The following is a 22227-nucleotide window of genomic DNA, read 5'->3' on the forward strand; positions in this document are numbered from 1 at the left end:
TCACAATTTCCTCCCAGGCCTTCAGCTGTTCATAGGCTCGCATCCACTCTCTCTGCTCTTGCAACCTTTTCAATTGACTTGGTAGGCCTTTCACCTTCGACTCCCGGTTCAAGCAGAAGGAGTTATGAAGACTCAAGCTCACATTCCTCGCCAGGTCCTCCTCCAGTATCGTTTCCCTCGCTCTAGAATTGTCTCTGGATATTCTGCCTACTCTTTTCCACCCCGCCGTGATTGCGTTTCGATGGGTTAGCAGAGGTCTCTTAAAGGCATCTGGCCCTATTTCAGCTTGGAATTGTCGATATTCCTTCTGATGTTTCCTCATGTGGTTCTTTGTCACTGCATACAACCAGGATGTTAACGTCGCACGAAACCAAGGAAAGAATCTCAGGCGGCTCCATATGTGTCTGACTTGCACTGGTATGGCAAATACCTTGCATGCAGTCTCGAACAACTCCAGTCTCCTGCTGTAATCTATCGCATAAATCGATTCAGCTGTTGGCGCTCTCGATTCTCTGTACTTCGCTATATTCTCCTCAATCCATCTCAGAGCCAGCATCGTGCTTACCACTAAGATGGTCACCTTTTGTCGATACTCCGGTAGTCCTAGCGACTTAATTTCTTCTACGTCCCAGATCAGACAGAGATTGGCGTGGTCCGGGTACCACACTGTCTGCGCCAGACAGTGGCATGGACAATCCCCATGCGTGAGGTCGATGCTTCTAAGGTTGCGTTCTCCCGAAGCTTCTAGGAGAGGCTCAAGTTCCATCATTTTCTCATGCACCACGTCGACTTCTTCCGAGCTTGAAGCACCTACTGCGGGTTTCCCCACCACGTTCTGCTTCCCATGATCACTTGCATTTTCGCTCTCCAAGCCTAGAAGTTCTTCACCCCAGATTTCACTCAAGTCATCTCTTTGCTCCTTTGGTACTGCTCCTCGGATCTTCCTCAATAGCTTGTGTGAGTGGTGTGACATCCGAGCTAGTCTCACGCACTTGGGCACTGAGAAGGCTTTGTCTATCATCACCCTCTGGCTGGACACCTCCACCATCGCCATGTGTAGTGGATAGTGGCTCCCACATAGGTTAGCCAACACTGATCCCACTAAGGATTTTGCATTTAGAGGCAATCCATAGGCTTCGCTCATGGGAAATCCCATCTCTGCCTCGAGTCCGATCTTCCAACTCTTGATGTGCTTCTGGTTCACTTGTAGCACTCCGGGCCATGATTCCACGCTTAACGCGGTCACCAGGTGATGTTCTGACTCTAGCCTCTCCAGTGACTGGAGACTGCACATTCTTGAGAAGAATCCCAAGGCTGTCGCTAGGTTCACGGTGGTCCTCGCGTAACATTCAGCCACTATCTGTACCTCACTCTTCTCCCTTTCAGTGATATCTTCAAACCAGGTAGTGAGGTCCTCTTTCTGGAAAGATTGTATCCTGACGCATAATCGTCCATCACAAATATGTTCGCCGTTACTGCATGTCGAATCAAGACAACTGCCCGGCTCCATCCTCCTCACCGGCTCTGTTCCACTTGTCACCTCACTTGATTCTTTCACCTGAGGCAAGATCAGTTTGTGTACTATGCTCAAGATCGCCAAGTCCTCATCCTCTGTCGGTGCCAATCTCACTCGCTCAGTGACCTCCTCAATCATACTTGCATGGGGATGTGGACACCAGGAAGGTCTGAGTAATTTCCATACCACTCCCAGGTTCGTGATCAACACGCCACTCCCATCACCCATTTTTAGCTCCACTCTTTTACTTGAGCGTGGCACACTTATCACTCCCGGCATCCCCTCAAGAACCAGACCCAGGCTAGGTCTCTCTCTCTCCACAACGTCTATCTCCACTATCTTCTCTGTCCAGAACTTCAACAGCTCCGCCACTTCATAATTTCTGTTGGCTCCTCCAGCTTCCAGGTCCAAGAAGGGGTTGTACGCCATTCCCATTACTCCAGAAACATATTGGTACTCTCCCTTTCTGTTGAGTTTCAAGTACTCCCCTGACGAAGCCAGGTTGCGGTGAACGTCGTGCTCCTCTTCGAACTTCTTGTTGTAGAACCTCCGTATCTCATCCAACTTCCTATGGTTCTCCAGAGATTGCCTAGAACCATCCTCCCTCTCTATCCCAGTGCTCTGATACACATTCAAGATGACTGTGGAGACTCTCCTTTCCAACGTCTTGCTTGCGACTGCTTTCTGATGACATGCTAGGATGGTACTGTCAGTCATCATCGACATCGTCCACCTCAAGAAACAGGTTGCATCCTTCCTCCTTGCCAGACTCAAGCCTGAGTTGTCCTTGGCAACGTGCTGCATCAACATTCGGTATATCTCTAGATTTTTTCCTCCCAGCTTCAACTTGTCGTATGAAGTCAGCGTTTCCAGCTCTATCCCCAACAGGCTCCACGCGAACATCAGTTGTCCTGCAGTCCTGATAAAGGGATTCGCCATCAGTGGTGGTGCCGATGAGGATGTCCTCATCGCCTCTTCAAAATGATCCTTCAATAAGTTCTGCCAGGATCTCTTCAGCTGGTTTGCCAACTCTATCTTGTTGACCTCAGCCTTCTGCTGGGTGGCCCAGCTGTATCGTTTGCGAGCCACTCCACTGTTCAACTTCTTCAAACAGCCTTCCATCTCCTTCAATGTCTCGAGAGCTATCCACCATGGTCGGGAGGTGTTTCTGGTTTTACTTTTCTCAAGTGGATCACTGGTCACTTGCTTCCCGACAGCGTGATGTTCACTTGAGACCCACTCTTTGCCAACATCTACTTCCCAGGTCTGCCCGCTCGTCGAACCTCGCTTCATTTTTATTCTTTGAGGTTTGATATCCTCCTCCGTCACTGAACTAGTGGGATTCTCTATTTCTTTTTCTATGTCGAGCAGTTTCCTCGGTTCGTAGCTACTCTTGTAGGCTGCCGTTTTCCATCGCGCCAGAACCATGGGAGCCGTCTCTCTCAAGTCTTTTTCCGAGACCGCGTCAGCTGAAGGACTGCCCATTCCCTCCACGTCTCTCTTCCTCTTGCGAGACTTCACGTCTTTGCTTGGGGGCGTCATTGGTATCATCACTGATTCAACTTCCTTTTCTCCAGCCAACTCTTGCCTCCCCCCTGCTCGAGCCTTAAGGATATTAGTACTTTTAATCATATTACTAGTTCCTACCTTATCCCCCCTTGTACACTTAATTATTTTATTGTCAGTTTTCTGTTTCGGAGTAGAGCTGTCTTTACATTTGTCTTCTCTGGTCTTTCTTGACTTTCTCAACTCGACCATTTTGTTCAGTAGTTCCACTCTAGCTTTCTCTTCTAAACCCGTCCCCACCAGGACAGGCTCACCAAACTTCACCACCGTGTCCCACAGTTCTTCTTTGAAATTATCCAACGTGGTGTCTTCATCCACTTCTCGATTGAATTCGCTCAAGAACTTTTGCCAAGCATCTCCATCCAGAGTGCCCAGGAAGGCGTCTCTGTTTCCCTCGAAGGTATTCTTCTCCCTCCTCTCCGTACTCAAGAAGATCATTCCCATGTTGGGATTCTCGCTTGTCAACGACATTTCCGGGTACTTGCGAGGGGACGAGGTCAAAGGTGGCGTGGGAGTATCTGCCCAGTTTTCTTCACTCAGGTCTTTCAACAATTCCTGCGCTGTGAATTCCACTTCCGTTGGCTTTTGCTCCGGTGTGTTTCCCACTTCCATATCCTCTCCTGCCTCACTGAGGGTTTCATCCATGCTTTCGTCTCCTGACTCTGCTTCCCTTCTCTCAAAGATCTTCTTGAATCGATCTGCCACGGTGCCACTCTTTTTATCCCCAGGGATGTCTACTGGAAGGGGTGATGGTGTCGCTGAACTCGTCGCCTCACTTTTTGTCAGTGCCACGTACAATGGACCTGCTGCATCTAACTTCTTTCCTTCTCTATTACGCTCCATCAGCTCAAGTCCGTAAGGTGCCCGGTACTTCCTTGTGGCAAATAGCATCGCGTCTGCTTTCAGTGCTACATGCCCTTCTTCCACTATCATCCTGCCGTCGTCCCATACCGGCCGCTGGTTCTCTAGGCCTGCCCGCTTAAGTACTCTCAAGGTATCTTGCACGTCGAATTTAGGGGGCATCGATCCTCTGATTTTCTTGGCTTGAGTCGTCCATGAGTTTATCTTCACATCGCTAGTATGGAAATAAATTGCTGCAGTATAGCCGATGAAGAGCGGATCCCAGCCGTCAGTAAACTCCTTCTGCCGTTCTTCAGTCGTGGTTCTCGCGTAGGAGGATGGGACAACCAGGGAACTGTTCATCCCTAGGGTCATTCTCCTCACTATGGGGAACTCGGGAATGCTCGTCGGTAGGGCTTCTCTCTCCAATATCGCTTCCAGCTCTTTTTTCACCAACTCGAAACTTTTTGTCCATGCAGGGATTCTCAAGATTTCTTGTCCATTGGCTGCCAAGGGATTCAAGTTCCAAAACTTGGGGTAAGTTTCGATGGGGCCCTCGCGCTTGCCTCCCATCCGGCATTGCATTTGTCCTCGGAAACTGTACACGATCAACTCTGGATCCTTTACCTTTCCGAAGAGCACCGTGTTGCTCATTTGTGCCCTTAGCACCTCTTGCTGGCACCAGTTCAGTGTCGTTCCATCCAGTACGCTTATGAGGCTCACGTGGGTCACGGAGTATCGATAAGCTGTCACCAAGGGATCTGGAAATGCAAACGTGACAGCCGGTCCATATATACAAGTCACGACCTCCCCCAGCCCCCGGATAATCCCCATGGGATCCGATCTCATGGCTAGGCATAGATCCGTTAATAGGGGCATGCCTCCATTCACTTTCCTCCACTCCTCTCTGGTCTTCGGGCTCTTTTCTTCGCCAGTCAGGTGCCTGTTCTGCATCAGTAGATACTGCACGAGCAGCGTCCTTAGCCCGGCTGCACACTTGTACGAGTAGGTCTCAATACTCGAGTGTGTTCTTCCCATCGCCAGGGGCTCCCCATACCTCATCAATCGGTGAAATGACGCCAGTTCACCGTGGGTCAGGAGTACTAACGTCAAGTATCCATCTATTCTGAGGGTGTCCACACCACGACTGAACATGTACGCGGGGCCCATATTAAACAAGTATCTTGGGTAGACCAGGTACAGCGCCAGCAACAGGCTGATCGGCATATTCAACATCTCCTGTATAAACGCATCAAAGATCGTCTCCTTCGCACTGTACACCTCAGTCAGGAACTCTCTTCCCCAACAAGGACTCAAGAACTCGAGAATCTCATGATCCCTCCTCGTCTTCAGCTCACCCCACGCGTGCTCTCTCCAAAATCCTCCAATCGTGACCTCATTGGCTGCCGTGACGAACCTGCCAACCGTCATCCCCTTTTCCTCAGCTTTTCCCAGTTGCTCCTCGAGAAACTCCCAGATCTGCTTCACCAGAGGCGGCGCATCCTCTCTTGTTTTCCTCGTGGCATTTTCCAACCTTGGGCTTAAGAAGGGCCATCTGCCTCCCTCTTGCGCCAACCGATTCCCCATCGACTCCAGTTGTTTTTCCGATGTGGCCACGTTCTGCCTTTCGTTGTTTGGCCCTCTAGATCTGCTGGTCGAGCTCGTAATGGTCAACTCCATGTCCCGAAACCACAGACTAGCCGTCAGGTGAATTATCACTGGGTGATCATCCCTAAGGATCGGGCTGAGCTTAAGTTGCCTGGCAAAGTTAGATATTTCCAGTAGGAGGACCTCGTCCAATACGATGAGGATATCAGCCAACTCGTGAAAGCCTCTCAATGCATGGGAGACGTCCGCCCACGCTGCCGCGAGTTCTGACTTGCACAGCCTCAAGTTCGTCGGTTCCAATTCTCGGTTGGGAGCTGCCATCAGGACACGCCACCCATTCCCCTCTGCGATCAAGATCAAGATCGCGTACACGAATTGCAGAGCCAGCGGCATGCTCGAGTACCCGGGGGATGTTGTGAACGCCACTTTTGTCTTGGCGCCGAATCTTGAGGCAACATTCTCCTGTACTTCATTAATCGCCGCGAATAAGGTCTGGATGGCCTCCCAGATCCTCTTTGGCGTAGGTTCACCACCCTTGAGCTGCTCAAGAAATCCCGTTGCGTGCAGATGATCGTTCATCCCCGCAAACAGCAGTAACTCAGGTTCGCAGGGCATTTCTGACTTTATTGCCACTACCAGGGTCAACATCTGGTTCAGTTCCGCACCCGGCAAGGTGTATATCAGGGTTTCTGGCCAAAACAACTTGGGAGACGTACCTTCGAAATCTGATCCTGCCACGATCACCACCCTTGCTGCAGCTGGGTCTGCTCTGTCGTAGACCGCTAAGGTTTTGGCCAGTTGCGCCTGCCCACAGGGTTTCCCATATCGGGGGTCATTGGCCAATTTTGCGCCTTCGTATTCTGCGTCTGGTAACTCCATCTCTCTTGGGTTCATCAGTTTGTCGACCACTCTCAACTGTGCTGGAGTGGCCACTCTAATTCTGGCAATGCTGGTCCGGTGCTTGGGAGGCTCCACCACCAGTCCCGGGCTCCCCAAGGACTTGAGAGGTCTGTAATTAATTGGTCCCATCATCGACCTAGTGGGAATTCCACTCAGGTCTGCTGTCTCTGTCAACTTCGCTCTCGAGAAACGCGTTTCATGAGCCTTCAACCAGTCCACGCACTTGTGCCTCCCCAAGTCTTCATGTGAGACCTGCTCAAGACCCAAAGCCCTCGCTAGCTCCTGTCTACACTCTAGGTCTTCCAGATCCAGTTCCTTGACCTTCTCCTCATACTTCTGTCTGCTGGTCTCCAGTGGCTTCTCTGACCTCTTTTTCTCCGCAACCACCACTGAGGACATTACCGATTTCTGGGGAGTTGCTGATGTCACTTCATCAGCTTCCATGGGCGTGGTGCTCGGCAACTTGGCCCGGCTATTCCTCTCACTATCTCTAGAATCGGCCCTCTCGCCCAAGCGACTCGACAAAGATCTCGGGTTGAAGAAGGGTGGGTTTGGGGGTGGCCCGAACGTGACCTGTGCTGTTTCCAGCAAATCCGTCTCTAGCGCGCATATATGCTTTTGAAAGACGTCGTTCAACCATTCCACCCCTCTGGGCCTGTCAAAGTGAATGCCATCCGCAGATGCATTGTCAGGGAAAGAGGTTAATTCCATTTGCTCAGCCACGTCCAGTAGCCTAAGGGGAAGGACACTCCTCTGATGAATCTTCCTGATTGTTTCGTTCAGGCTGCGCACCTTCGTATTCATCTCTACCGCATGTTGATCCGCTCCCATGTTGTAGGGAACAGTACACACCGTGAGAATGGACGGGTCCATTTGGATCCGTATCTCCTCGAGAATGCAGCTCATCTTTTCATGCAGCCTTGTCACCTTCCTCGCTTCCCCCCTTGACACATCATTCGTCCCGACCATCAGGGTGACTGTGTACACGCTCACCATCCCTAGCATCTCAAGAGTCGCTAACATCTGCGGCGTTGCGGCTCCGGCGAAGCTCAAGATTCCCGTTTGCCAATGGGATTGGATCCGGGTCAGCACCCGCAGCAAGCTGTCTCCAATAATCAAGTGAACCGAGCCTTCAGGCACTCGAGGATACGTGAAGTACTCCACCCAAGTCGCATCGTGGAAGCAATCTCTTCTCTCTCTCTGCGCCGGATTCCAGTCTATACGATTGTGCTTGCGATATCTCCCATCCGTATTCTTCTTGTAGCTCGAGATCATCACACTCCTGACAGGCTGTTCCCCCCAAGTCGAGGGTAAATCCACTCTTACCGGACTCTCGAGATTCCTCAGCTGTAACCTCTCCTGCAACTCTTTCAGCCGTGACGAGCCGCCACTACTACCTGGGGTCGAACTCGGTGTGTATCCAGGCAGCGCGACGTCCATCAATGGTCGTATTACTTGAGTCTCCATTCCACGCAGGGAGGACGTTGATTCGGGTGGTATCCATACCTCCAGCCCCTCATTCATATGTTCTTGCGCCGCACGATCGAGGTTGAATCGTCCCTTTGACCTAGGAGCTTCGTCCACCTCCATGCGTGACTCTGGCCTTGAGACAGTCACTACCCGCTCTTTGGGCCTAGCCCCTTTTTGCATATCGAGCTCGCGCTGTTGTTGCTGGATCCTCTCAAGTTTTGCTTGGTCTCTCTCGAGAGCCTGCTTCAGCTGCTCACAATTAGCGGCATTCTCCCGCACCCTTTCTGCCTGCAGCCGTTCCGCCTTCATTATGTCCAATTCTCTCCGCGCTTGATCCCTCTCGAGCACCGCTTGATCCCGGTCGAGGTTAGCCTTATTCTTCTCCCGCTGGGTTCTCTCGAGTTCTTTTTTCATGGCACTGACGTCCGGATAAGCCTCCCCCGTCTGCTGTGCCCGTGACATCGACGGTACTTTACTCGTACTCTGGCTCGCAGGCCTGACTGATGGTCTGGCCGGCAGTGGGAATTCCCCCGCGCCATACTCTGTGTTGTTGTTTAGACCAGGGTTCCTCGCCAAATCGAACCCCCTTATCGCTCCATCCACGTTCCAGGACAGCCATCTGGTCTGTGCTTGATCGGACACCCCTTCAGTGGTGTAGCCTACCATCAAGACCGCCTCCGTCGCAGACTCTCGACACTCGCCCTCATCCTCCAATTGTAGGATGGCGTTCAGCATCACTGCCATTCTCTCGTTCACTTGAGTGTAATCCAGATCTCTCAGCCGTCTGTACAGTTCGTCAAGTGTGGGCTTTTTCAGAGCCGATGGCATGGACTTCCAGTATCGATCGGCCATTTCTGTGACTTCGATTGACTCTTTGAGTATTAGTACTTGAGTTTTACCTGAGCAACTTGAGTTTTACCTGAGCAACTTGAGTTTTACCTGAGCAACTTGAGTTTTACCTGAGCAACTTGAGTTTTCTTGAGATGTCGTTCTCTTCTTTTGATTAAGATGAGTAGTCAATTTGAGATCAACAAATCAATCTGAAAATAACACCCGATATTTAGACCGACAAGCTATGTTCCTAACCAGAAAGCCCCATTACTTTTATGATTAAAAACCCTCCCCTTTTCGCCCTACTAAAATGATTCAATTTAAATTTTCTAAAAAAACATGCAGACACATTTTATGTTTTAGCACCATCATTCATTTAAAATGATAATTGTCATGCCAATCACATCTTAAGATCCCCTTACCTGCGCCGCACCCCAGTACCTAACTCAAGACTCCTCCCTCACACCCGACTCGATACCTCCATGTACCCGACTCAGGCGATGCTCAAGTAGTACTTCTTGTGAAGATGCACCATTATCTCGGTTTCTGCAAAGACCACATGTAGGATAGCATACAATTCCCTCGAGCTCAGTTTGCCCCTGTTTGGGTCGTACACCGGCATCGAGACCTCCACTATTCCTCTTTCAATCATGAAGTCACGTAGTCTTGTCAGTGCCAATATCACGTGTTCGGGATCAATTGTGTTTCTGTCGTTGACTCTCGTTACTAGGAAGCAGAGGTATTTGCCCGGGACTTGTGCCACTGACGGTGGAAGCGCTGCTATGCCTCCCAGTCCTGGCCTCTGTCTGAACAGAAACTCTACGTTCTGGTACTCTCTTTTGAAGTCAGCCTCCAATCTTGATTTGAAACTCATGTCCGCCGTGATGCAGATCGCGCTGGTCCTGTTTGACAGGATGAAGTCGCTATCCGTTATCATGATGTTCTCTGAGTATTCATTGGGTATTTCGAATTTCGTTTTGAAATTCCTTCCTATGGTAGGCTCTGGTTCTTCTTCCTCCAGTTCCAATCCGCTTGTTTCCCTCACTTCCTTGAGCTTCTTTATCATCAAATTTTCGGTGTGGGTAAGTCCTACCCCCACTCCCCGGACAAAAATATTTATCGACGTCCCCGTCGATGTCGTCGGGTCTGAATTGTCTTCAGGGATGTCCAGTGGCCTGTCTGTTGCTGTCCATCCGAAAAGAGGCTCCGCTGTCTTCATGTACTTTGCTGCTGATACATCGACTTGCTGCATGCTTTGTCCTTCGTGACCCTCGTCTTTGACATCACGCATCCACTCTAGAATCCTCAAGTTCGTATTCTCCCTCCTTTCTATTTCACCCTGCTCGAGATCCGTCTCCACTTCTGGCGTCGAGTAATCATCCTGCGGATAATGTCCACCATCGTCAATGACCTGCCATTCCTCTCCAGCTTCCAGTTCGCCTACGCCTAGTAGTTCCTCGCTTAACTTTTCTGGCTGTATCTTATCGATCAAGAAGTCATCCCCGTACCTATTGTACCTCATGCCTGTGCGTTTACGATTGCCCGTCCTGGTTTCCGGTGGTGTTGGTCGATCCGGTTCCATCCACTTCGGTACCTCGTTTTGCTCTGGGTCGTTCCAGTCTTCTTCTACAAATGAACCTGCATCCGACTCCACTTCTATCTTTTCGTTGTCGTCCAAGCTCAAGTTCTCATTACCATCATTTTTCTCTCTGGTGCCTTTCTCATTCACTTCGCACGCTGGTTCCACCACCAGGTAGTCAAGACCCTCCATGTCTTTCGGCAGGCACCAATCCTCCGGGGACGGAACGTGAGGTTTCAGATTTTCGTAATGTGCTGCTCGCCCTGTACTCAAGCGATAGAACCTTCCTTGTTGATGTACTTCCGTAATCATGAACGGTCCTCCCATTTCTTGAGTAGTTTCTTTGTTCCCTTGGGCGGTATGACGTTTTGAAATACCCACACGTATTGGCCCACTTCGTATGGCTTTGCTCTCAGTATCTTTTCGTCATATTTCTTGCGTTGCCTCGTTTGCGCTTGTGCCGTGTTTCTCCGACATAGCTCGTTCAGCTCTTGTTGTCTTTTGATCGCTTCCTTCACGTATGCTTGAGGCGACGTCCTCTTCCCCTCGTACTCCGGATAGAAGAATCAGAGGCATTGCCCTTTCCCTGCCCGTCAACATCATGAAAGGGCTGATACCCGTTGTAGAGTGCTGGGTACTATTGTAGGCTCCTACTACCTGTGGCAGGTATTTGTCCCAGTCCGTCATGTACCTTGAGCAGTACACCCTGAGCATGTTGACTAGTGTCCTGTTCTGTCTTTCTACCAACCCATTGGTCTGTGGATGATAGGTCGTCGAGTGTGCTTGAGCAATGTGTGACCTCTTCATCAATTCTTTTGTTAAGTCCCCCACAAAAGCCTTGCCGTTGTCTGACTGGAAAGTCATTGGGCAACCATACCGCGATATCCAATGCGTTATCAGGTGATCACATGTTTCCTCTGCTGAGGCTGTCTGGCACGGAACTGCTTCCGCCAACTTGGTGAAGTGATCTATTATAACTAGTATTTGGTTATAACCCGATTCCGTCATGCAGATTTTCTGATGGTCTATCTGCACCACTTCATTGAATTCCGAACTCTCGACAGACTTGAGGGGAAACTTCATCTTCCTTGGGTCTTTTACTTGAAGGCATGCTAGGCAGGCATTCACCCATCTCTCGCAAGCTTTTCTCATTCCCGGCCAGTCAAACCTGTGAAGTATCCTTTGTTGTACTTTATCTATCCCCTGATGGCCCATTTGGTCGTGTGATCTGAAGAGCACTTCCGTTTGGTACAGTTGTGGTAGTATGATGAGGTTGTGTTTGTGTAATATCTTTTCCTCATCTCTTCTCTTGCACGCTACCACCCCTTCCGCTGTGTGGTAAAGTAAGTCTCTCTTTTCTTTGTAGAACTGGCTCAAGATCTTGTAGCTGTCTTCCTCAAGTTCCCCCTTCTCCTTGACTCCAGAATGGATCCATTTGGAGAGGTTACTTGTCATTTTGTCATTCTTCTGGGCCCTTATTAGGTCAGACAGTCTATATCTCGCCTTAACGTGCTCCTTTAACGCCATGATCTGTCCATTCATCTCACCAGGATTGTGGATGTCATCGCTCAGTTTCACACATATTATCCTTTTCATGATCTTCATGTCGTCCTCTGGTACCAGATTCGTTCTGACGTTTGAGTTGCACGATAGTTCCCTAAGAGGCTTTCTTGAAACTGCTATTTTCTCGAGCTCTGTTCCACCTCGTACCTCTTGCATTTCCAGATTGTACGTTCCTGAAGATGGATCTGTCTGTAATTCCCTGTCGTGCTGTCTCATCTTCTCTTCCGCCAGTATCATGCATAGACTGTCTTGATCCTCACTGCTCTCGTCCGAGTCTTCATCCCATTCTTTACGCTCCCCGGACAATTTTCCTTCTCCGGTTTCGTCTTCTTCCATGAATCTGGACCACTCCCCGGACTCTTGATCTAATCCCAGGTGTTCAATTTCTTCTCTGAATGTCACTTTCTTATCCCTGACTTTTGTTTGCTCCAGAATTTTTTCGGGGATTTTCTCAACTAGTGATCGCACAACTTCCTTGCTATCAGTGGTGATTCCTTTTGAGATGTCAGTATTGTTCACTGTTTTTTCTCTCCGAAGTATGGTTAGTTCCGGTGCCTCCTGACTTTTCCCTTGGATCACGGGTTTGTCATCCGATAGTTTCTCAAGCAACCTCATTAAGTCTTCATCTATTTGGACTGTTCCCTCCTCTACCTGGGTGAGATCGTGACCTTTTGCCTTGAGTGTTTCCCTCACGATTTTGGACTTGAGCATTATTCCTACCGGAATCCCTCTGCTTTTCTTCAAGATGGTCTTTTCAAGAGACTCTTTTGGCAATTCGGGATGATCTTCAATCGGTTTACCTGATTTGTCCAGCCATCTCGTGAGTGGAAGACTGTCGTATGTTTCTTTGTCCATAAAGGAGAAACCATCTTTGATCTCAGGTCTGTCCGCCTCTCTTTGTTCTTGTCTCTCGTAGAACTCCGTCTTCTTGCTCAAGCTGTCGGCATTTTGATGTTTGTCTCGCGTTCTATGTTCAATTATCATGTTGTATCCGTCCAAGCGAACTATCCATCTCCCAATGTAGCTCTGGTCCATTGAGTACGTTTTCAGCCAGCTTAATGCTCGGTTATCTACTCGCAGTTTGAAAGGTTCACTGCCTAGGTACGCTCTGTATTTCTCGACAAAGGTGACCACTGCGAACATCTCTGCTTTCGGTGCTCCGTACTTCATTTCTGTGTCACTTAGGACTTTGCTCCCGTATGCTATTGGTCTCAAGACTGTCTTCCCATTCCATTCTTGTTCTTGTTGGAGAACCCCAGAAATCGCGACTACCGACGCATCTGTGTCCAGCACGTACATCCCCTTCTCAGTCGGCATACCCAGTACTGGTGCCTCACATAGCTCTTTCTTTATTCTCTGGAATGACTCTTCTGCTGCGTTGTTCCACGTGAACTTCTTGCCCTTGTGTCTCATTAATTGTTGCATCGGGTATACCTTGTCCGCGTAGCCTTTGATGAACTCCCTGTAATAGTTAGCGAAGCCCAGGAAGCTCATCAACTGGTGCTCTGTCTTCGGTGATTTCCAGGTTAGGACTGCTTCCACGGCGTCTGGGTCAGGTCTGATGCCGTGCTTGTCTACCATCCTGCCCAAATATTTTATTGAGTCCTTGAGTATTTCACACTTTGATGGTTTGCACTTCAGCCCCGATCTTTTCATGCACGCGAACACCTCATCAAGTCTCTCAATGTGGTCTTCTAGTGTTGGCGTTGCTATTACCACGTCGTCCACATAGCACATTACCAGGTTGCCGTACTTCTTCGTCACGCCTATCAGCGCGTGTGCCATCAGCCGTTGAAACGTGGCTGTGGCATTGCAGAGTCCAAACGGCATCCGTTTCCATTGAAACAGACCTAACTCGCAGGCGAACCCTGTCTTGTCCCTGTCTTGTTTCCTTAATGGTACCTGCCAAAAAGCCGAGCCTAAATCAAGAGTCGTAAAAAATTTTGCATCACCTAACTTCGAGAGGCTTTCATCAATTCTAGGTATGGGATAGGCATCCTTCACCGTGACGGAGTTCAGGTATCGAAAGTCACAACAGAACCTCAACTGGTCGCCTTTCTTTTTGGCCATCACTACTCCACACGCCCACGGTGACTTGGATGGTTCTATCATGTCATACTCTAGTAACGTCTCGATTTCTTTTCTACACGCGTCCGATTTGTGTGGGGTCATACGCCTCGCCCCCTCCCTGTGCGGTACCGCGTTTTCCTCAAGTTCTATTTCATGCTCCACAAAATTACAACACCCGATATCCGCCTTATGCCTCGAGAAAACTTCTTCGTTCCGCTCTAGTACGTCTTTGATGGCTTCGAGCTGTTCATCTTTCAGTTTGCCCCTCAAATGTTCAATCTCCGGCAGAACCGGTTTATCTGTCTGCATCTCATCTAGTGTGGGTCGCTCTGGAAAGTTTGAACAGCTCGACAGCCCATCGTCCGTTTCTGACTTAAGTGATTTAATTAGGCCTGAAGAATATTTAATTTTTTGCAATCGTCTCAAGATACAAATTTTATCCCTGTGATTGGGACAATCAACAACTTCATTTTGTTTTAAGTTCTCAATCGTTTCATATCGAGTTTTAACCGGCAAAGCATATCCCAGTTTCCTCCCTCTCTGTATCGTGATCGGTATGTCAAGGGTATTCAACAAGACACTGACGCAGAGACCACTCTTCGTTATCGAAAATGATCTTCCTAAAACAGCAGCACTTTGACTATTAGGGTTTGGAACTATACATACTTGCTTATTGTCACTTAGTTCATTGTAGTTTTTCATCCTCAAGCTCACGATTGCTGCTTCATTAGCTTTTAGCCTCACTCTCCTACTCAAGAATACCGGTGCTTTGTTTTCATTTGCCATTATCAAATTTACCGGTTTGATTGCGTACCTCCTATCCGGGTTCCGTATCTTGAACATTGCATTATTTAGATCAATCGTTACGTCGAAATTCCTGATGAAGTCTCTGCCCAAAATGAATTGGTCAGATTCATCCAGGTTTTCTACCACGATGAAGCTCATCCACAGGTTACGTTCTCCCAAATTGAGGGCTATTATCGGCGTCCTGCCTAGCACCCGAAGGGCCCCTTTGTTCGCAGCTGACAGCCGTATTCTCGAGTCTATCAAATCATCTTTATTGAAGCCCATTCGCTCCCAAGTCTCAATTGGTATGACACTCAAGACCGCTCCCGTGTCAAGTAACCCACGTAACTGAGTCTTCTTTCCACTTATGTCCAACACGTGCCCTGTCACGTCTGCTTCCGTTCCGATGTGCATTGCATCTTCTTCAAGCATAGCACAGTGTCCAATCGATCTTACTTTCAATTCCTCCTTCCCTACATAGATTTGTCCAATCAGGTCTTCGTCGCATGTTATCATCGTCTTGGTATAGATGTTGATTCCATCTATGTTTAGCATAACCTCGTGTGGACCGTAAGCTTCAGTGTATCTGTTATCAACACGTACCGACTTGCTGCCCCCTCTCGTGAGTAGTGCCCTGAGCGCTCTAGAAGTAGTTCGTGGACTTATTCCACTCAAGTAGTCTGCATACACGTCAATGTGCATTAACGTCTGGTCGCTCGGCTCGCTCAAGTTTCTAGTCACCTCGTGGCCGCCCACTGTGATTATCGACATTATTCTTGCTCCGATTTTCGATATTCCAAAGGGTTTACCTGTCACCATTTTCACGGTGTTACAATTCCCGTTCTTTGTTGAGCCCGTGCTAGCCTCTGGTACTACGTTCGTTCCGGTTAGTGCTTCGTTAAAATTCTGTCTCTCGATCTCCAACTTTAGTCGTTGCTCTATTTCTTTCGCAGCCAGATCTTGTTTCACTTTGGCAATTGCTTCCGTCGCCGCTCTCTCATAATTTATCTCTAGAGAGCTCCCGGCCGCGGACTCTAACGCACCGCTAACATGTGTTACAGCTTTCACTGTCTTCGTCGGCAATTCGGTGTTTGGTGCCCCTAAGTTCCTAGATTCGAACTCGTTTTGCCTGTTCCGCTGATTCTGCACCGCCGCTAATGCCAACTTATGTTTGGGGTGATTCTGGTCCTTGACCGCTTCCCAGAACAAGGGACAATCCATTCTGAAGTGCCCCTCCTGGTTACAGAAAAAACATCTGGCGCCTATCTTGATGATTAAGCCATTATAGTACTCGTGTTCCTCCATCTGACTCATGTCCTCCTCATCCGGTGCATAACCTAGGCTCTTCATGCCTTGTTTGTACGTTGTGCAGTCAGCCACATGATGATCCGCTGACCCGCAGTTCGCGCATGATCTGCGCTTATCCATATCATCTCTAGGTTTGTACCATGATGACCTCTGGGGTTGGCTTCCCCCTTGCGTGTTCCTGTTTTCAGAATATGAGTATTTCTTAGGTTTCATCAGCATGTATTCTCTTGATTTCTGTCTCATTTCTTCTGGGGTGGGTGCGCTGTCCTTCGACAACGTGTAGTATGTTGCTAACATTGTCCTTAAGTCATCACTTTTCACCCCATCAATGAACTTCGAGGCAATGCTAAAGTTCCGTCTGTTTGTCGACTCCTCTGGGTCACTCCTCCTTCTCAAGCTCTCGAGGTCATCTAGGAACCGATCTATTGACTCGTCGTCCCTCTGTCTCCTTTTTTCAAATCGCATCATCGCTTGATGACCCTTCATGCCTGAGCCGAATCTGTTCAACAGTATTTCAAAGATTTTGTCCGAGGTGTCGCGTTCTTCTTCTTTCTTCGCAACCACACACTTTAATGCCGTGCCTTCTAAATTGCTGAGTATGGCTGTACACGCTTGTCTTTCGTCACTCAAGTTATCTTGCTCTAGATGTAGTCTCATCACTTCCACCCAAGTGTCAATGCATCCATCGGAGTCATCTTTGAATTCTTTTGGCTTCTTGAATGTTTTTCTTGATTTTCCCTCTCTCCTGTCGCTCGAGTCAGTGTTCCTCGTGGCGAAGGCCTCTAGAGTCCTGTTCATCATCTCCCAAGTGCTGGCCCATGTCATAGCATCCGGTCCTGAGTTGCTGTTGGCTGTTGAATCTCCCGGACCAGTCGTCGTGTTCGACGTTCCACTCTTCATTATTGTTTTCGCAGCTGTTGGTGCTATGCTTATCGCATCCCTGGGTATGGGCAACGGTGTCGATTGCCGTTTGTTTCTTTGTGGTTCTACAAAATCAACTCTGGTGCCTTGCGTGCGATCCGCTGCCGGTCTCTCTTGTGGTGTAGAACCTCTCAAGATTGCATCCAACTTCGCCTGTATTGCACACGAACTCTCTGCTTGACTCTTGCTCATTGTGTCCATTCTCCTTTCCAGGCTCCCTAATTGGCTGTTAACATCATCATATCGGTTCTTCAACTGTTGCATGTCTGTTTTGATGTTCTTTTCTCGTTCTTCATTGGTGGCCTCTACCTTGTCTGACATTTCCTTGAGTCTCTCCTCTGTTGCTTTGGCTAGGTTAAAATAACTGTCTAGATACTCGTGCTTGTTGTATCTTATCTCCTTTTTTATCACCTCTCTGTCTTCTTCACTGTTCTTAAGTCTTTTGTCGATCTGATTTAATTTCGCCAACAAATCGCCCAGCTCAATGGTAGTCTCTTCAGGGTCAGCCGTGGGTTTCTCTTCGGCCATAGCCTCTGCTTTAGCTTGTTCCTCATTCTGGCCGGTTTCTGTCGCTTTCGTGCTCACTGTACCAAATGTTCGTGCTCTTTCTGCTTTTGGCTCTTCAGTCACGTTTTCTCTCGTTTTTATTCCGAACATTATTCCCAATTTTTCCGTAAAAGATGTCCTCTTTACTTGAGAGTCTTCTTTTACCGTTTCTTCGATGTTGCCTATTGCATCTTCCGCGTCATCTATCGGTGAGAACTCTATGGGTTTCTGGTTCGATTCCTCTGTATTGGGCATTGGAGTTGACTCTGTCGCCATCTTCCCTGTTTCATCCACACTTTGATCGGGTGTCTCTAGATCAATCTCGATGGTGGGTCCTACTCTCTCCCCTTCCGTGCCCTCTTTCGTCCTGTTCTCCGCTGTACTCCTTGTGCTGACCATGTTAACTGAAAAGTTCTTCTTTGTTATCTTCGGACCCATTGGTGTTGCTTTGCGTAGCGACGAATTATACCTTGCTTCGGTCGATCTTTTTTCAGCTACCGGTACCCTGCTCCGCCTCATTATTTACAATTGTTATTATTTACAATATTATTATCTACAAAAATTCTATTCTAAGGTTTAAAAACTCCAAGGAAAAAGAAATTAATAATTCGCTAAAAACAATTTTTCTTGAACTCTTGTAAGCTCTTTTCGTGTTAGGTTAGGATAGGGAACGTGTTGTTATACTTGGTGCTTCAACCTAACCTATTACTTTTGTAGTACCCCCTTCCTAATGCTGTTCCAAGACTTTCTCTTTACCGTCCCAAGACCGTTCAGCGTTGTCCCAGTACTTCTCGTTGGTACCTTTAGACCAGCGTCCCAAGACCAATGGCCCAAGGCTAACGTCCCAAGACCAACGTCCCAAGACTAACGTCCCAAGACCAATGTCCCAAGACTAACGTCCCAAGACCAATGGCCCAAGACTAATGTCCCAAGACTAACGTCCCAAGACCAATGTCCCAAGACTAATGTCCCAAGACCAATGGCCCAAGACCAACGTCCCAAGACTAACGTCCCAAGACCAATGGCCCAAGACTAATGTCCCAAGACCAATGGCCCAAGACCAACGTCCCAAGACTAATGGCCCAAGACCAACGTCCCAAGACTAACGTCCCAAGACCAATAGTCCAAGACCAATGTCCCAAGACTAACGTCCCAAGACCAATGGCCCAAGACTAATGTCCCAAGACTAACGTCCCAAGACCAATGTCCCAAGACCAATGTCCCAAGACCAATGGCCCAAGACTAATGTCCCAAGACTAACGTCCCAAGACCAATGTCCCAAGACCAATGTCCCAAGACCGCTTCGTACCAAGACTGCTCTGGTCCAAGACTGCCCCAAAGTTGCACTGTCCCAAGACTGTGTTGCTCCAAGACTGTCCCCAGACTGCAATGTCCCTAGACTAGTTCGGTACTGTCCCAAGACTCGTTACTGAGTGTCTGGATATAGGATTTCTTTCTTCTTCGTTGTAGGGACTCCTTGGTTGTCTGTACCTTGTACCACCACTCAAGCTCTAGTGAAAATTTTCCCAAAAACCCTCTCTTGGTTGCCAAATCTGGCCCCCCCTTTATTAGTTACCTCTTTTTGAATGTTCCCAGCGATTGGGAGCCACAACTTGTGTGCAGGTATCTTGTGATCACCTGTTTGTATTAAAAACCAATCGCAAATCTTCCCCAAAACGCAACAATGTCTATAGAAAAAATAAAATTCTGTACCGAAAAAATAACAAAACAGAGTAATCGACCCACCTAAAATTCAAAGGAGACAAATGTCAACCTTCTTTCAAAAAAAATGTCTGGTACCTAATTGCCACGCGTTTTCCTCCCCCCACTAGTTGTCTTATGAGGTGTCACGAAAACTGTCTATATCCGTTCCCCCCTACCGATCCAACCAGCGTACCAATCTTAACTCGAGATAAGTTTTGGATGTCCACCTATTGTTATCACGCGTGTTGATGGCTAATGTAACTAAATCAACGATGTCGATTAACTAGTTACTCTAATTCCCCCCTTTTTACAATTTACAACCGCCAACCTCTAACCTAACCAGCCCCCCTGCTAACCTCCCCCCTGTTTAGCCCCCCTCTTAAGCCAAAAAATCCCTTAAGCGCCGGGTGCTAAACCTCTCTTGAGAAAACCGTAGACCTGTTTCCAGGTCTGCTTGAGTAAAAACTGTTTCAAAACGATGGGACTCCGCTTATCCAATTTTACACTTATTTCCTATAATGTAATGTGGATTCTAACGATACCCGTTGTCCGACTTGAGAACACCCCTGTGCGTCCTCTTGTAGTGGCCCTGTGCTGGTTGTCTCTGTTCTGCCCTTGACAGCAGACCCACTTTCCCACTCGACTGGTCACCTCTTCCACTCAAGCCTCCTGGTGGTCCGTTTCGATCCTTGTGAACCTCTTTCCCACTCGACTGGTCACCCTTTCCAGTCAAGTCTCCTAGTGGTCCGGTTGGGTCGCAATCTATCTAAAAACCCTTAACAACGCCCCCCACTCGGGCACCCTACCAAGGTCACTGGTTTAAATTGCGAGATTGATCGAAACGATCGGTCTTGTAAAACAGTATGTGTATACTATTTAATTAATACAAAGGTTCGATCCAACTAATTTGGTATCAAAGTCACTGTCTTTTTTCGTTTTATAGTTTTTGTTCCTATTTGTTTTCCTTTTTTGCTCGTGTTTTTGTCCCCCTCGTTGCCCCCCTTTACTCGGTTAGCTAAGCCTCGTTCGGAGAGCGTACCAGGAAGTTTTCTTGAGTTTTCTTAAAAAGCTATCACGGTACAACCGGAAGGTTTACACGTTCCCGCTGAACCGTACCACCGGTACTCTAGAATGGGCATGTAGCCCGGAGCTGTGTCAAGTGGGTTCGACTCCGTAGTCATGATGTCGTAAAAACACCCAGGAGCGCCATAAAAACACTATGTAACAGTCGCCTACTTTAGTCACATATGAGGCTTAAGAAAAATAGGCCCTATAACCATTGGCTCAAGAGTCAGGGACACTATCTCTTGTGTTTTTCCGCCTCAAGAACGGTCGGAGCCAATTCGGTTCGCTTGCGACATGAGACTGGAACCCATTACAGCTTAAAGGCCACTACCAAAATACCCCCCCACTCTAGAAATAAAAACGTCCCCATACTTAGGTCTCGGGATACCCAAAATACATGAACGCCGTTAAAAACCGGGTCGGAACAATCCGCTTAGTTACTTTTTATTGGACAGTGGAACTTTGATCCATTTCAGATGGATCAACCTAAAACTCGCCTTATCTCAACATAACTATCATAAAATACACTCGAGAAATTTAAATTGGAACTTACATATCGACGCACTCGAGTATGAGGAGTAAGTTATGACTGAGCAGCTTGAGAATTAACTAATATAACTAAATAAGTTTTAAGGCCAATTAGTTTCAATAACGAAAGTAAGTTCTGTCTCAAGAATTGAAGTTTTCGTTTGGACCATTAGGACACTCGAGTAGTCCTCTATTCCGTTGAAGGTCCACACTATTCCATTCGAATAGTGATCTTTCCTCAAGTCAATGTTGTTTTCTCCTGTTTTCGGGATAAGACAGCTCTACTCTCTTGATATTTCGTATCGAGAAATTGCGAACAGCAATTTCCTGCCTTTTTCTTGAGTAGTTTCCCGCAATTGTTAATTCGGGTGTTCTGATTTCTGACTTTTCCATTTTCAGTTGGTTCGAGAAAATTGAGCATGACATGCTCAATTCGAATTTTGCAAAATTAAAATTTCACTCCAAAATTGCGTATTTCTCAAGGTCAAACCCCTAGACATGACCGACTGGCACACTGCGGCAGTATGTTCACAAACCGTTTTTGTCATTCATTGGATGTATCTCCGTTCTTACCGGTATTTCTTTTCTCAGTGCAAACTCGTACGCTTCCAGCCATGGGTTTGCCAGAATTACAGCGAGGTAAGCAACCATTGCTGAACCATTCCTTTGCAGATACCATGAATCATTACTCTTGAATCATACTTTGCTGACAGCCATTTTCAAAAGCCTTTTCATGATTGCTCTTTGAATTTCAGGAGGAGACACTTGGCTGTACAGCTTCTTTAAGGCAAGTTCAATTACTTGCTTCAGGGGAACATTAGTGTACAAAGTTTTCACATCAAGAGATTTTATGGTTTCGTCCGGATCTTGAGCAATGTTTTCAATTGTTTCTCTGGCATCTTTAGTATTGGTTTCTATATTCGCTCCATCGATGTCAAAAAATTTTGCAAGCGTTTTGTTAAGATTCTCATACGATCTGGCCGGAAGTGATAGTACTGGTCGTAGGGGTGTATCAGCCTTGTGTACTCTAGCTAAACCGTACAAACGGGAGAGTTGCCCGCCTGTTGACCTCATCTTAGAATATAATTGATCACTTGCTCCTTGAAATTTATTTCAATTTGCTAATAAAGTATTTTATTTTAAAATAAAATTCCAATAATTTTTTGACTGTTTAATAAGATGAAGGATTTTTGAAGTGACTTCGGTTACCATGATAATTTCTGACCTGATTTATCTAAAAACAAAAGAAGAAAAAAATTACAGGCGGCTCTCTCTCCAATTCACATTACTGGCAACGGAAAATTCACGTTTGTCGTAAGCATTTGTTAATGATCATCTTCAGCTCAGTTGTTTTCTTATCTTTAAGGCGTGTTTGTCGCCTCTATCGATCAGCTCCTTTATTTCCTTCAATTTTGCTCCTTTAATT

The 22227-nt window shown here is 47.6% G+C and overlaps 1 protein-coding gene across 1 annotated transcript in view; it reads left to right on the forward strand.

Annotated features, from left to right (window-relative positions):
• LOC134841890 (uncharacterized) overlaps positions 1–22227 on the forward strand; it is a 263656-nt gene that overhangs the window by 227504 nt on the left and 13925 nt on the right. The window lies entirely within an intron of this gene.

Source organism: Symsagittifera roscoffensis, chromosome 3, assembly GCF_963678635.1.
Source record: "Symsagittifera roscoffensis chromosome 3, txSymRosc1.1, whole genome shotgun sequence".
NCBI classification, from domain to species: domain Eukaryota; kingdom Metazoa; phylum Xenacoelomorpha; order Acoela; family Convolutidae; genus Symsagittifera; species Symsagittifera roscoffensis.